Below are 11,989 nucleotides of genomic sequence, written 5' to 3'. Positions count from 1 at the left end.
TTGGAACTTCAAAAGTTCAAGCAAAGATGCAGCACATTATTACCCCAAAACAGTTCTCCTGGTATTCTAATATTTCACTTACATTTTTTCTATATATTTATTCATTTGTTTGTTTTTTCTCTTCTAATAACTGATCTCTTCTTTCTTTATTTCCTGTTACCTTCTGTTACTTCTTTCAAATGAACACCATATTCTTTGGAAGCTTGTAATTCAAGAAAGGGCCTCTGTGGGCTTGTTTCATATTATTATTATTATTATTATTATTATTATTATTATTATTATTATTATTATTATTATTATTATTATTATTCATAACATGAACCCTATTCATATGGCTTTTTTTAGTGACAAGCACATCCAAAATGTGAAGAAACCGAGAAGATGGCACTGTGATTATTACAGTCACATATGTATCTGGTAAAGAGTGACCAGTAGATTCTATACATATACTGTATATTTCAGCCTAAAAATAAATAAAAAAATAAACATTTGGCTACTATGGAGAGGATGGGTCTTTTCCAGCTCTAATATATGTATAAGCATTCAACAGGTATTTGCATGTATAAGTGGCCCTGGACTTTGTATCATTTTCTTGGTCATGTGGGTAATGTAAACATGTTCTGATACTCTGGAGGCCGGTTCAAATCCTGTAACGGACGTCAGAATTTATTCATATTCTTCCATCTGGATCCTAGGTTTCACAGTGACAAGCAAATATGAAAATTGTGAAGAAATTGAAAAGACGTGTGCAAGTTCTTACCGTTCTTTTGAACAACCTAAAACCAAAACCCCTCTATACGAGGACCACGTTCTACGGAACACCCTAATGTTCAGGCTATAGCAACCCCGCCCCCGCGACTTGGGACCACCTTGACGTGGTGAGGGGGCTCTGGAACCCCAGGAATTTGTTTCTGGGTTTGAGTCCAAGAGTCCCATATATAACGTTATATATTTGTTTGGATTAATTTTTTTGGAATTTTAACTTTTGCTAAAATTTATTGGATCTGTAAAACAGGAAAATATATCATAGCTGGGATTGGGTTTATATCCGAAGCTAAATAGTAGGAACTGTGGTAGGGCCATCAACTGCCCGATAATGTTTGGACATGAGAGTTATCAGATTGACAGCTCAGGCAGAATTATTCTTTAGGGCTGGACCACGGATTCCAGGGGGGCCTGGTTCTGGGAATAGGACTCTCAGCATTTTATCCGGTTTCCCCATAACATGATTAGGATGGGGATGATTGTATCCTTGTAATACTCTCAGTCCTAGCATGCAGGTTTGGCTTACACTTGGGCCACTCGAATCATGTTGTGCCATCCCCCGTGGGGTGGGACTGGGATGCAGACATTTGAAAGTCAGTTCTCACTTGTGCCATTGGTGGAAGAATAAACTACTCCAAGAAAGGCCGATGATGTCTTTTTAAGGCTTTCAGATTTATTTATTTATTTTTTAACTTTAATCTTTATGAGTAGTCACTTTAAAGATTTGAGTACCCCTGGGTCCTTTGATGGAATCGTCTCGGCACAGTTGAAAACCATTGGAACGTCCTCTGTCAACCTCTCTTTTAAAAAAAATCCTTATGTAATTACACTGGAACCTTACGCTCCAGTACAAAACAAATCCAAAAGACGTAAATATCGTCTTGCCCAACCTTGACTCACTTCGACTCCCTCTTTGGCAGTGGAAGTTGGTCAAGGTTTCTAACCATGGAAACAGAACAACAAATTTCCGCCCTAAAGTTGGAAAACTTCTTATTAAAAAGACATCCAACGGCAGAAATGTCGTTCAGACCAATAAAAGTAAAGAAGCCACAACGAAAAATCAGTCTGAAGACTATTTATCCATAAAAAGTATTGATAATGTGAATGTAAAAGTAAAGAAGCATAACACTATGAACAGAATTCAGAATTCTTCCAAACACGTGCGTGTTCGTGTGTTCGTCAATCATCATTTATCGGAGTGGACAGGACAAAGCAAGCGTCTCGTTTTCTTTCTCTAAAGGAACGCGATTTCAACCATACAATATTTCCGTCTGTTTCTCCCTAAGCATTGTTGTCTTGATGTATGTACATCACCACTACTTGCATTGCCATGCAAGCATTCTAATCATGTACTCATAATGTTCCAACGAATCTTCTGTATCAAACTGTGTGTGTGTTTCTGTTTGTGAAGATGCCAAACGTCTCTCTGTTTCACATATATTATGCTACTGCATTGTATTCATTAATCTGTCTTGAATCTCAAGCAATTGGCCATATGTAGAATTTCCTGGCCTTTCCACTGGTGTATGTTTCATCACTGTATGTTAATCATGTCTCTTGATATCGCCATCTGTTTGTCTGCCGACAAACACAGATGTCTGAACCTTTATCTCTGTTTTACCTGTCTGTGTGTAGACGCTACATTACCGCTCAGTCAATAACATCTTCGAAGATTCTGTACATTTATTAGCAATAAACTTTTACCATCTGTTAAATTTCAGTAAACATCAGCCAGTATGTCACTCTTTTATCCTCATCTGATGGGTCTTACAGTTCAAAGAGGTTGCAACCTTGCCTGTTAAATTTTCAAAATTTCACCCCCACCAAAATCACTTTCATGTATCATAATAAAGTTTTCATTAATACCCATCTCACAGACTCATCATCAACATATAGTTACGGGCTGTCGATAGAGCCCGTGAAGGCCAGCTAAATCTAAAACAACAACAACAATGTACATTTATCTCAGTTGAACTACCAGTAAACACAATGCCAGATCACTCAATCAGTCTTTACACATTGTACTTCCAATATTGACGAACCGGTCGATAAGAATATGCTCTTGGACTCTCTTACAATGAGATATCACAAGTCCAAGATTGTTGAGGTATATATTACACCAAGTAAACAGAATAGTAAAGTATTAAGAACTGCAAAAATAAAATTTGAAGGTCAAGATCTACCATATAAAAATTTTCGGCCAAAATACAGAATTAAGACCTTACGTTCCAAAACCATTACCATGTCAAAATTGTAGTAACTATGGGCACACGAAGAACTGTCGAAATGAACCTATATGTGCTTATTGTGTTTCTGACGAACATACAACACAATGGAAGTGTAGTGAGCCAAAGTGTTTAAACTGTGGGCAAGATCATCGCTCAAGGTCCAAAGAATGTATGTATTATATATATAATACAGAAATGAAAATCTTACAAGAAAGAACAGGGATGTCTATAAAAGAGGCTTAGTTGGAATTAAAAGTGAGAGGAATTCAAGATCCGTCTAAGAAACATACATATTCTTCAATAACAAGAACCAATAATGAAACAAAAATGCAAACAGACAGAAATAACGGAACACAGAAAAGCAAATCTCAAGAAGAAATTAATGCTTTAGAAATAAAAACTAAAATGGTAAAGAATAAAGAAAAAGATTATCCAATTCGTTTGAAATACTAATGCAAATAGGAACACAGGAGGATGCTACTACGGAAGTAACAGAGGAGGGTCGTGATGGACTGGGAATTAAAGATAAAAAAAAGGCTTTTGGAGAGAACTCCACCCAAAACGAAGAAACCAACTATTATTAGAGAAACATCGGTTAAACCAAAAATAAAGGATGTGAAAAAAGAAAACAAAAACAAGCTAAGATTATACCTTTGTCTCCTAAAATAATAGTAAAACCTATGGAAGCAGATATGATGATCCAAAACACCATACCGAAGATAATGATTATGTCAGGGGAGAAGAGATTACACCATCTCCAATAATTGGTACAAGAACAAATGGAACAAGAAATATACTTGATAACAAATGTCGATGTAGCGATTGTTTCATTGAATTGTGCAATAATAAAAAAACATAAAAGATGGATTAACAAACGTTATAAGAAATTTTATGAAATATAGAAAAAAAAAACTACTGATTTGAGCACGCATGGAAAAGGTTGCCTGTGCATTGCATATTTAATATAAAGAAAAATAAGTAAATGTCTTGAATAAATTATTAGAGAAAATCCAAATTGATAATTAAAAAAGAAAGTAAAACTCGACCGCTATAACATAATATTTTCAATAGCTATATTATACAATGGAACGTAAATGATCTGTAGACCAGATAACACCTAGGAGAAGTGCAACGATTACTAAAGGAATATGAACCAATGATATTATGTTTACAACATGTCAACAAAACTGCGTCAACAATAGGTAAATAAACATTAGCATCTACATCACAAGAGGCAGAAGGAAATTCAGGTACAGCCATATATGTACATAACAAAGTAGTTTGCGACAAAGTACCTGTAAACATTACTGGCTTGCAAATATCAGGTATTAAAATCGGAATAAAAAACGATAATTATGTAGTTTATAATTTATATAACCAACCTAATAAAAGTTACGACATTAATAAACTTAAAGAATTAAGTAACAGTGCCAAGGAACCTACATTAACAGTAGGTGATTTTAATGCTCACAACCCGATATAGGACTATAATTGTGCAGACTCAAATAGAGCAGAAAGTAAGATAGAAGAATTCATAGATTCAAACACCATGTGCTGTGTAAATGATAATAAAATCAGCACATATTTTTCAAAAACACATGGAACATTTTCTTCAGTAGACTTAACTCTGTGTGCAACAAGCATAGTAGACAGATTGGATTGGAATACAGTTGATGACTTGCATATTAGTGGTCATTTCCCGATATCAATTTCATTATTACAAAATAATCCTGTCAAGCATGTCCCTCAATATAACATTTATAAAGAAGATTGGGGACGATATGAATTCCACACTAGGAATATTGCACCATTTTAGTATATATAAGATCATAATGAAACAAACAGGATTCTTGTTGATTTAATTAAAAATGCTGCTGATAACGCAATATCAAAATCATAAGCTCACTCAACAAAATACCAAACTCCCATGGTGGTCTGAAAAACTAACAGAATTAATAAAAATAAAACACCAAATTGGGAGACAATTAGATAATTTGAGTAGAAAGTTCAGTAGAATAAATAAAACATTACCGATATTAGAAGAAAATTTATGGAAACTAACTATATTATTATTAGAAACTGATACGTTAAAACCCCTACATAACAAAATATCTGCAAAACTAAAAAAGAAGTAATTCAAGGAAGAATCATTTCATGGAGGAAATATGTATCAGATCTCTCTAATAATACTCCCATACAAAAAATATGGGAAAAATTCAGAAAAATAAATGGTACCCATTTTAAATCACCTAGACATGCCATATTAAAAGATTCAAAAGAAATCAGTAATGTTATAGAGGAAAACTTAGCAAAAGTAAATAGTGATAAAAATTTAGATGAACACTTCCACACAAAGAAAAACAGTATAGAATTAATAACAATAAATTTTGAAACCATAGAAAATATATATTAAAATAGGAAATTTAATATGGAAGAGTTGGAATTTGCTCTCTTGAATAGCAATAAATCTACCCCTGGAAGTGACAATATTTGTTTTGAGATGATCTGCCCCTTTTCACCTTTGGCAGTCATATTTATTAGAGTTTTATAATTACTTATGGCTTCGAAATTTATTTCCGGATAAATGGCGTAAAGCTGTAATTATTCCTATCCCCAAATTTGGAAAGGATCCCAGTAATGTAAACATTTACAGACCAATTTCTTTAACAAGTTGTTGCATAATCAAATTACTAGAGAAAATGGTAAATGCTCAACTAACAAGGCACATTCGAGAAAATAAAATTTTGACCCCCACTCAGTTCGGGTCACAATGTGGTAGAGCTACACTGGATTCTCTATCTAACTTAGAAGACCACATATGAAGAGTATTTGAACAATTTTGACATTGAAAAAGCATATGATACTACATGGAGATAAGCAATATTAAAAACGTTACATAAAAACAGCATCCGTGGACATTTACGCAGGTTTATCCAAAACTTTCTGACATATCACACTTTTCAAGTGAGAACTGATGATGTTTTGTCAAGTACATTGCCACTTGAAAATGGTGTTCCACAAGGAAGTGTCCTTAGTGGCACACTGTTTACTTTAGCAATAAATGACATCAGTAATAACCTACCTATTGGAATTAAAAGTAACTTGTATATGGATGATTTTGCCTTATATTATTCAGCATCTCGCATAAAACATGCAGATTGAATCATTAATAAAACTATAATAAAAACAGATGAATGGGCCTCATCTGTAGACTTTGAATTATCCATTCAAAAGACTCAAGCAGTAATGTTTTATAAAAATAAAAAGTGGAATAAAGGTGAAGAAATAGATTTGAAAAACATAAATCATTCCACACCAATTGGCCAAACAGCAATATTTTTGGGATTACTATTTGATACTCACTTGAATTGGAAAGCCCACATAACATACATGAAATCAAAATGTAAAAGAGCATTAAACCTAATTAAAATCTATCGAACACCACTTGGGGAGCCGATAGACATACCCTTACTGTACTGTATAAAGCAACAGTGCTGTCTATCATTGATTATGGAAGTGAAATATATGGCTTGGCATCAGATGCAACACTGAGATTGGTAGACCCAGTTCATAATGAAAGCCTTAGAATATGTTCAGGAGCCTTTAGATCATCACCAAAGTCATCTATACAAATTGAATGTGGTGAACTACCTCTCTCTCTCTCTCTCTCTCTCTCTCTCTCTCTCTCTCTCTCTCTCTCTCTCTCTCTGCCCTGAGAATTCAGACAAGTGATGCTCCACCCAAAAAGTTATTTGAATTAACAATCATTTACCACCTTTCCCAATTAGATCTAGAAGATTGTTTGAGTCACTGAATTTAAATATACAGCTACCTTCAATAGTAAAATTATCTCCTCCCGGGACTATGAATAAAATGAAAATTTGCACACACTTAGAATTTATATCAAAAAGTTATTCATATAACCCAGAACACCACAGACAACATACAATATAGAACATATAATCCGAAAAGGTCCACATTACTCAATACACACAGATGGATCTAAGTCACAGTACAGAGTGGGATATGCTGTAGTATCCCAAGACAAAGCATAACAGTTCTCTCTACCTGATAATGCCTCAGTATTTACAGTTGAGTAGTGTGCAGTATCATTAGCCATAAAAATAATTAAAGAAACCTCATTTAATAATTTTGTGATTTATAGCGACTCCAGAAGCTCCATAGAAGCCATTATAAGTTACAATCCAAAAAATAATATTGCACAACAAATTAAGTTGTGAGGTTCAAGAAAAATGTCAAAAGAGAGACTGATTCTTTATTATTCTCGACAGGTGTTGATAAAACAAAAAGTGGACGGAAAGGTAGCAGGCAACACAAGGCCCCCGCTGCATCCATACAGAATTTGTGTACAATATCGTTACATGGCATATAAAAGGTAGATATATACATATCGGCAGAAAGGCCGTACAACAATGCATAAGATGAAGTACATAAAGAATCTGAAATAAAGACAGGTAATATACATGACGTGATTAACGTACATCTGAAGGGAGAAACAAAAGAAAGGAGAAACGCAATTGTCGCCCTTACATATACTCCCCCACCCCCACAAGACAATAATTAGAGAAGTAATTATTGGATGAAATAACATTACTCACGGAGGCGCTGGGGCAGTCAGAGTGGGTCCCTACTTCTGGAGAACTGTGGGCGTGGGGTGGAGCTGACACCTGGGGTTGGCTGGATGAGTTTCCTGGGCCACCCTGGGCCTTGCCTTGGTGGGGAAGCGGGTGCGTCTGCAGGCAAGTATTGAGGGGGGACTCTGGGGCTCCTGCCTTCTTCTTCGCATACTTCACTGTCCAACAGGAATGCGGGTTTCAGCCTGTTGATGGTGATCCAGTCCTCCTGCCCATGGGTGTCGAGGAGGAATGTTTTGCTGGCTCGCTTGATGACTTGGTGGGACCCCCTGTAGGACCTGGTTAAGGGTGGGCGGCAGACGTCCAGCCTGACGAAGACGTAGGCGCAGGAGTGTAAGGCAGGTGGGCTGTAGGTGATGGTTCTGTCGGTGAAGGGCTTGTGGCAGGGCGTGAACTTTTGTGCAAGTTCCCTCAACCTCAGGAAGGGGGTGTCAGTGCTGTCGGCCAACAGCGAGAAGAATTCTCCAGGGAGAGCCAGTGTTTCCCCGTACACTTTCTCAGCAGGGGAGGCGTCGCCATTTGCTTCTGGTGTGGTGCAGAGACCCAGCAGGACCCAGGGCAGCTGTTCCTTCCACCTCTCGTCAGTGCAGCGTGCCATGAGAGCTGCTTTAAGAGAGCGGTGCGCCCTCTCAACCATGCCGTTCACTGCGGGGTTGTATGCCGTTGTGCTGTGTAGAGTTGTACTCATCAGGCGTGCCAAGGAGACCCAGAGCTCTGACAGGAAAGTAGGACCCCTGTCCATAGTGATGCTGTCTGGCACTCCGAAGTAGCTTATCCAACCGGAGGAGGGCCTCTGCATGATGTTGTTGATGCTTCATTCATCAGTGTGGTATCTGGCTCCTCCCGACTACGGAAGGGGCTCAACGACGTCAGTGTGGATGTGGCCGAACCACTGACGAGGTTGGGGAAAATTGCCAATCCCGGACTCTGTGTGCCGGGATGTTTTGCTCGTCTGGCAAGGGATGCAGCTCCTTGCCCACTGGCAGACGTCCTTGTTAATACCGTGCCAGACGAACTTGTCAGTCATGAGGCATGCCGTTGTGTGCCCCAATGGATGGGAGAGACCATGGATTATGCCGAACACTTGCTTTCTCCTCGAGGTGGGCACCAGGGGCGGGGCGGCCTGTGCTGGTGTCGCAGAGGAGAGTTGTGTCCGAGTTTGCTAAGGGCTCATCTTCCCATTTGAGAGCCATCACTGCCGCCCTGTAGTCCGCTGTCTCTGGGTCCGCTGCTTGTTCTCTCACGAGGTCTTCGTAGTCGATGCCAAGTTGAAGGGAATTGATTTCTACTCTTGACAGAGCTTCGGCCACTGGGTTTTCCTCTCTAACCCCCTCACCGCAGAAGAACAGACGGTTTTAAATCTTGGGGTATCATTCGCTCTAAAACCAGGTCCTGAGAGTAATCTTAATTTCTTAATTGCTTTTGATAAACATTTTGCAAAAAACAATTATGACAAAAAAGATGCTTGCCTCAAAGGCATCTTGCTGAATGCCTTGGAACAAAATAACAACAAAAACTGGCTCCCGAAAAGATTCCAAAATGCGTTAGTTAGTTTAAGAAGAAGGGGGGATATTATAATCACAAAATCTGACAAAGACGGGAAAATAGTTCTTTTAGATAAGGAGACATACATCAGTAAAGTTCAAGAACTTCTAAACGATGTGGAGACCTATGATAAATTAACAAAAGATCCCACAACAAATATTGCCGCCCAATTTAATAAATCAGTCAGAACCATAGGGGGCAATAAGAAGAACACAGAATTACTAGAGACTTTCAAGATAATCAACCCCTCTCTCCCCTATTTCTATGGCCTCCCGAAAACACATAAAGATGGGATTCCTTTACGTCCCATAATATCTAGCAGGGGCTCTTTCATGTGTAAATTATCAAAATGGCTTGCAGACCTGTTATCACCCTTTCTAGGAACCTTCTCATCCTCCCACGTCAAACATGCAGAGGATTTTATACAAAACTTTAATAGTTTAAACATCCCCTCAAATAACATCAAATTGCTCAGCCTCGACGTCGAGTCATTATTTACTAAAGTCCCGATCGCCGACGTGTTGTCTTTCTTAAACAAGAAGTTATAACCATATGGAGACCATTTTCCTCTTGGCATAGATAAAACTCTCAAACTTTTCAACCTCTGTGTAACTAACAACGTGTTCTCTTTCAATGGTAACTTTTACAAACAAAAATTTGGCTGTAGCATGGGCAGTCCTCTATCACCTCTTTTAGCAAACTTGTACATGGAATATTTCTGAAACAGAAAATCAAACCTCGTAATTGATCTGGCTTAGAACACTTTCTGGGACAATAGTTTTGTCATCTATCAAATTCGCCCCGACCATAAAATACAAAACGGAATAGGAAAAGGACGGAAAACTGCCGTTCCTAGATGTACTGATCATAAGAGAACAGAACAGATATGCATTTACAGTATATAGAAAACCCACTTTCGCTGTTTCCTACATTCATTTCTTAAGCTACCACGACGTCTCCGTAAAGATCATGGTAGGGTGCAACTTATTCCTCAGAGGACCTAGGATATGTTCAAATGGGTACCTAGATAAAGAATTCAACACGATCCGCCAACACCTAACACAACTGCTCTATCCACCACACATTATCGAGAGGGCTGTTAACAAAGCGAATAAAATATACTATAGAGGTCCCACTTGCAACAGACAAATAGATTTTAACAACAAAATAAAACTTCCATACGATGAAAACATCCAAAAATCCACCGAACAACTCAGGTCTAACAATCCGTTTATTTTCCATTATCCCAAATCCATCGGGAGCTCGCTCATAAACGTATACTTAAATAACAAAGGGGAAGAAGCCAGAGTTTACAAGATACCGTGCAGCAATTGTAATGACATTTACGTGGGGGAGACAGGTAGATCGCTCTCGCAAAGAATAACAGAGCACAAAAGATCAGTACATTATGCTTCGGAGAGTTCGGGGATTTTCCTACATATCAGAGATACAGGCCATTCCATAAACTGGAGTGGGGCAGAGCTGGTTTTCAAAAGTAGCTGTCCGTACAAAAGAAAGATGCTGGAATCTGCTATCATCAATCAAACCAACAATACAAACTTGTCAGGAGGACATTGGAAATCAGACGACATCGATGCTTTAATCCTCAGACCACTTCTGAAGACGGTGTTCCAGGGAACACGACCACCAGAATCGTCGCCAAACGGGAGTTAATGAGGCCAAAAACCACTAGGGAATTGTTTATTCTCCTCCTTCTTAGGAAACGGTCACCTGCATACCATCGGAGACTTAATGCCACACCTGTATATGCTTTGTATATATACTTATGTAACATTTCATCCGTCCATATTTTACCAGTGAATGGGGGCACAGAAGGAAGTGTCCGAAATATATGGTTTCAACGTGCAAATAGTGTTTTATGGGCTTTTTTATCTTCATATATATATATATATATATATATATATATATATATATATATATATATATATATATATATATATATATATATAATATAAAATTGGACCACAATGGAAATCAAGCAACACTAACAACCTAATGCCAAGGCATATTTTCAAGCGAATGTCTCAACATACTGTACGCCTACACGGCCCACAGGGTGGGAGCTAATCAAGATAGGACAGTCAATTATATTCTGTCCTCCCAAAGTAGTTATTCCACACTTGTGTATTGTGTAGGAATATTCGAGTCAACTACCTTCTTTCCACATTTACCACCGATCACGGTGTAAGCCGAGTGATCCTATGTAAAACTTAGATTTTGTGGGGCTTTCAATTTCATAAATGATTGTGACAGCATTTTTTGTACCAAATATGCAAACAGGCATTCCATGTAATATTTGAAACTCCACATGTCGTAGTGTATATGCTATACATGGCCATAAATACATTCACTATGCCTTGTGTCACAAGGTAATTATCAGATTTGTTTTATATTACATTACTCTTTGGGTAAAAGACGTCAAGAGATTCACTTTATAAGTTATTATTTTTCTGTCGTGCAAATCAACAGAGATAAAAAGAAACAGCATTTATTTGTTCAGGTAATCAATTTACTGTACTCACGAGTGATTTAACCCGCTGAATGACTAGATCGGACGGAGCGTATAAAACTCCTTAACTGAAACAAATTTCAGAAAATGATTGACACCCAAGTAAATCTGTAAAACATCACATCATGTGGATGTATCTATATTACTACTGTATATAATCGTGTAGTCAGTGTTGTTACCGAATACTCATCATACCAGAGTTATTAGCATCATATAATGTTACCTCTCCTGATCTACCCAATAAGTTTTCGATAATTTAAATTATT

Source organism: Macrobrachium rosenbergii, chromosome 23 (assembly GCF_040412425.1).
Source record: "Macrobrachium rosenbergii isolate ZJJX-2024 chromosome 23, ASM4041242v1, whole genome shotgun sequence".
Classification (NCBI taxonomy): domain Eukaryota; kingdom Metazoa; phylum Arthropoda; class Malacostraca; order Decapoda; family Palaemonidae; genus Macrobrachium; species Macrobrachium rosenbergii.
Note: the sequence above shows the minus strand (reverse complement) of the source record.